This window comes from Micropterus salmoides, unplaced genomic scaffold, assembly GCF_014851395.1.
Source record: "Micropterus salmoides isolate LMB-PRFRI ecotype aquatic unplaced genomic scaffold, ASM1485139v1 Ms_hic_scaffold_12, whole genome shotgun sequence".
Lineage (NCBI taxonomy): Eukaryota > Metazoa > Chordata > Actinopteri > Centrarchiformes > Centrarchidae > Micropterus > Micropterus salmoides.
The window spans coordinates 1300588-1305849 of NW_024040263.1; positions in this window are offsets into that span (position 1 = coordinate 1300588).

Below are 5262 nucleotides of genomic sequence, written 5' to 3' on the forward strand. Positions count from 1 at the left end.
ACAGAACAAAAGGTGCACAAACATGCACTTGTACACACCCACACGCGCACACACACACACACACACATTAACGCATGCCACTCAACAGTTCCCAAGATAACACCATGCAGATAGCAATCATTGGAGGCGAGTGTTAATGACAGACTAATGACTATCATTTACCAAACTTGGGAGAATTGCTTTATTTGGGTCTGTCTCAGTTTTTTACTCTTCGTCTATCTGGAAGTTTATTACCAGTGTCCTATCTCTTCATAAAATCAACACTTATTTCTATAAAAATAAAACAAATTCAATTTTTTTGCAGTCTGAAGACTTTTCTGTTTTCATACACAGTTACCATTTTTGCTGCAGTGTTCCTTCATCACTGAAAGGAAGTGTTTGGAAAAACATGTTGCCTGCTTTAGTTAGAAAGGTAATAGAATTGTCCGTCTCCATATTCGTGTTCTGGTACACCTAGTTTGCATTAGATAAAGATGGTCAGAGGAAAATGTAATGGTGCCTACATTGTGTTTTTTAATTTGCATATCACAAACGTATCTTTACTACCTAATACAGTATATTTCCCCCTTTCATTATTTAAGTGTCAGTTCTGAGTGAGAAAGGTTTGCACTTTATAGTCTACTTAAAAATTCCCACAATGGTAGTGTCCATTACTGTTGTGTAACCTCTCCCTTGTCAGTGATGACGCAAAATTCATACGTGTCTGAAATGCCATTTTACTGTGTCTGTTATATGGGGAATTGTGAATTAAACCAGCACATGATTTCAGACACACTTGCAGGCTTTACACACACACACACACACACACACACACACACACACACACACAAGAGAGACAGATGTTTTTAGTTATTGTGGCTGATTAGACCTCTGGTCATGATGAAGTTGGGTGGCGGTGCGCTTGGAATTATGTAAAGTCACCAAACTTAATTTACCAATAAGAACAATTAAAGTATTTGTTCTTCCGCTAGTTTAATTTTGAAAGCTCAACTGGACGTTGAATATTCATTTTTGCCAACTTGACCGGACACTGCATAGTTATTCTTGCTAACTTGACCACAGAGTCGGGGTGTTGTATGCAGTTCAGATTGATCCCTTGGGTAAATTTGTGATGTTGGGCTATATAAATCAAATTGACTTTGGTGCCTCTGTCACTGGCAAATAAAGTGGAAACACTACAAATATTCTAAAAAAATTAAATAAAATTGACATGACTTTAAAAAAAAACCGCGATCTTGACTGCGATAATCCAAAATCTGTGTCAATGATTTTTATTTGTTTTCCATTTGTCATCAGCTCAGAGTAAGTTAAAGCCACCCTCCAGCCAGTTTTAACTGCCGTTTTTGCCTAACGTCTATAACTCTGTTGAACTGTATGTAAAGAATTCTGATACCATTGCCTCCGCCGATGCATTGGTAAAATGGCCGTCAGTAAAAATGCGTGTTGTAGACTGTATATAAGACGGTGGCAGGTGAAAGTGCAACGCGTTTCTGTCATCTGTCCTCCAACACCGCACGCACAAATGAAAAAGAACAGCACACTGAATAAAAATAAAAATGAAGACCCTCTGTTAGCCAATTTTCTGCAATTACTATGCTAGCTAACTACACCTGGCTAACTACAACTTAGTTAACTTAGCTAACTAATCTAGAAAGACAAACCGACCATCAGACACACAGACACAGAGAGACATACCTACTGTAAGTTCTAAGTAAATTACATGATAAATTGGTTAGCTAGCTCACAGCGATGTTTATAGGTTTGATGCTCTGACTTAACGAGGCCTGACGGCGTGACAGTTTTTTTAACGAGGCATGACAGTGCGCCTGCGCAAGCTTGGAGAATGACGTATGACTTATGGAATTACTAAAGTCATACATCACCACCCCGTTTTAACAACTAACTTTGAGCACAAAATTAAGCTATTTGTCAAAAAAATATTTGGCGAACTATGAAATGACTCCGAAAAATATGAAATATCATAGAAATGTCAAAATACACTGGAGGGGGGCTTTAATGACAGGAGTCCCGGGAAAGTGTCTGGGGAGTTATCAGAAAATAAGTTCAGCATCTAAGTGTTTGGTTTTCTGAGGATAGCCAGACAGGCTGTTATAAATAATAAATAAACAGACACACACACACGCACGCACGCACGCATGCACGCATGCACGCAGGTCTGAGGGAAACTCATAACCAGCACGGGGTTAGACCACAATCACCATGGCGACATAGACAGCTGTGAGTTGCAGAAAGGCAAAAGAGAGGGATAAAAGGATTGAGAGGTGGCAGGAGGAAGGAAACAGTGGAGAAAAACAAAAGAGGTGATGCTAGTGAGGTTGACACACAAATCCAACCCCATGTATAGGAACCTGCTGTGCTAATTACTGGGTCGGCGGTTCTTTGAAGGCTGCTGGTCACCTCGGAGGACCCCTTACCTATTCACACAGACACACAGATCTTGTACACCCTCTAACCATCTCCACAGGAGTCAGTGTGTTATTTCAGCGCCTGCAGGCTCAGTGAGTGATGCCAATCTGACAATAATGTGTATTGGCAGTAACCAGCATGGAGGCTGGTTGCTGAAGAGCCGCGATACATGACATAAAAGCACAGGGCTGTCTGAAGCGCTGGGGGTTAATGCAAAGAGGATATGACACATTGGTAGGAGTAATACTTAAAGAGGTGCTATTATGCTTTTTGGCTTTTTCCCTCTCCTTTATTGAGTTATATCTCCTTTTTGTGCATGTAACAGGTTTGCAAAGTGAAAAAGCCCAAAGTCGAGCCCAAAGGGAGTTCCCATCTCCCACAGAAAACTCTGCTCTGAACCGCTTGAAAACAGCTCGTTTGTAGTTCAGCCCTTCACTTCCTTTACTTGTGACGTCACAATGAAAACGCATCATAAAGCTTGACAAGCGGCTAGCGGGGTCAGGCACACCCTCAAACCAAGCTAGTCTGAGCAGAGGCCTTTTGGCTCGACTCGCCTTTGTTTGGTTTTCTATTGTAGAAATGTTGTACCTGTGCCTGCTTCCAGGTACTTTTATTCGTATCACCTCACCTCCATTGAGGTTCCAAGCGAGCTGAGGGATACTAAAATGTAACGTGAAAACACGACAGACTGCGGATTGGTCAGAGAGAATATTCACTATTCACTGCATCATCATTGTGTGCGCCAGACAGAAGCCAGGTTTGGAGGTGAGAAATCAGCTGTGTGGATTTTGAATATTGACAGTTTTACAAGAAGTGATTGCGGAACAAAAATGTGCTTGAATATTTTCGGAGTTGAGGAGCTCCGCACGTGGCTTCGGGGGAAGCCTGCGGGGAGGAGCGTGTGAGGCCGGCCAGCCGCCCGCTCACAGAGCCCTCTGCTCCCGCCGTCACACAGACCGCTGCAGCAACAACGGCAGAGGAAAACACAGTTGGAAGGTTTTCATACCGCTTATCTGTCTTTACATTCTGAGGAATGTTGAAAAGTTTTAACATAAAACAGCAAAAGCTGTGTGGATCGCTGGTGTGTCGCATTGAACATTACGTTGCGGCAATTGTGTGTGGCGTCGCTATGACGACAAGCTACGTACCATCTCTGGGTACTATCTGCAATGGAAAACGGAGCAGCGCCGAGTAGAGTCGAGTCTAACGATTTGCACTATGGTAGCATTTTTCGGCAAGGCAGCATAGATCGACACCGGCAATACTTCAACGCTTAGTCCTAATGGATGATGTTGTGTGGTTGTGAGTAACTTATACCATCTGCTAGGTTACGTTGGCAGTCTGAAACGGCTTTGATATGGATCACACTACCTTGTTTCTTACGATCCGCCCTTCTCTGCTTCTGATTGGCTTGTAGTCCTTACCTGGGAACTGCGCATGTGCAACTCCCAACAAAGATTTTGTACAAGTAAGATGCATCACTCTGTAGCTCAAGAGTGGAGTATAGAACACAAAAACGGAGCTGCAGCAATGTGCAGTATGAGAAACATATGGTGTTTTTTAAAATTAAACCATGTAAACCTGTTCTGGTACAAACCCTAATTAAGATTTTGAACCTGAAAATGAGCATAATACCACCTCTTTAAATATGTGGGGTCAGCATCACTGTGTCATCTGACTTATTCATCAAACTAGCAAGTGTTTTATCTCCTATACATCAGACCGGAACATACAGGTACTTTGTAAAATGCCATGGTTTTGCGTCTTTTTGGAGGAGATAATGCATTTTAACAAGTGTGTATGCATTCATTTCTTGTTAACCAAACATCTGTTTTACAGACATGTCTAACACTTATTTTGTGACGATGCCTGAACCTGAGAATTTGCAATACCTTAATAAATTAAGGTTAATCATTCAGCTGTCATGCCCCTTCATTCTTCCTCTGTCCAAGTACGTCAATGACCCAACACAGTGGCCAAATATTGCTTCTCTGGACATCTGATTGAATACTAATAACCAACCAGTGAATAGCTAACTGTTTGAGCTAGGCTAAGCCTTACTTCAGCAGTCTCCCACCACTCACCTAGCTATACATCTGTAGTAACTGTCAACGGCATCACTGAGCTATTTACCACACGAGAAGTGAATATTCAGGTGTCTTATATGGCTCAAATTACATCTGTATTTGTATGTTTATTTGTTTTACAACATGCTCACAACAGCTTTTCTGCAGTTTCCTGTTTCTCTCATAATGTTCTGTCCCCCAAAAGGGGACGCAGCCACTGTTCCAGTCACTTGATGACGCAATGCAAGTGTGACGCATACCAGAATGAGAATAGGTTCAGCCAAACCTTTCTCCAGCGCTGGCACAACGCTAAAATGAAGTGTGGAGATCTGTGGAGAGGTCTGGCCATGTGAAACTAAAGCACACGTGTGAGTAATCAGCTAAACACAGCATGCCCACAATCCCCAAAAAGGATTAATTTTCCTCAGTTTAGACATGAACATTTTTTAATGTTGGCTAAACTAATTTTATTATACATACAGTATAATACCTAATTATCAAGTACAAGTAACACAATGTCAACCTAGGTACATACGTTGTTCAGAAGATTTTGTATTTTTTCATTACTTTGTACTTTTTTAAAATTCAGGTGTGTGAATAACACACCAAAATAGTGTATTCTTCTTTCACATTTGCGTCCAATAATATCCATCACAGCAGGAATGGAAAATGTTCAATAAAATAACCTGAAGAATTCACTGAGGCAGTGTATTACTAAACAAAGCTCAACGATCCACTGACAAATCCCAAAGCAACACAAAAAAAATCC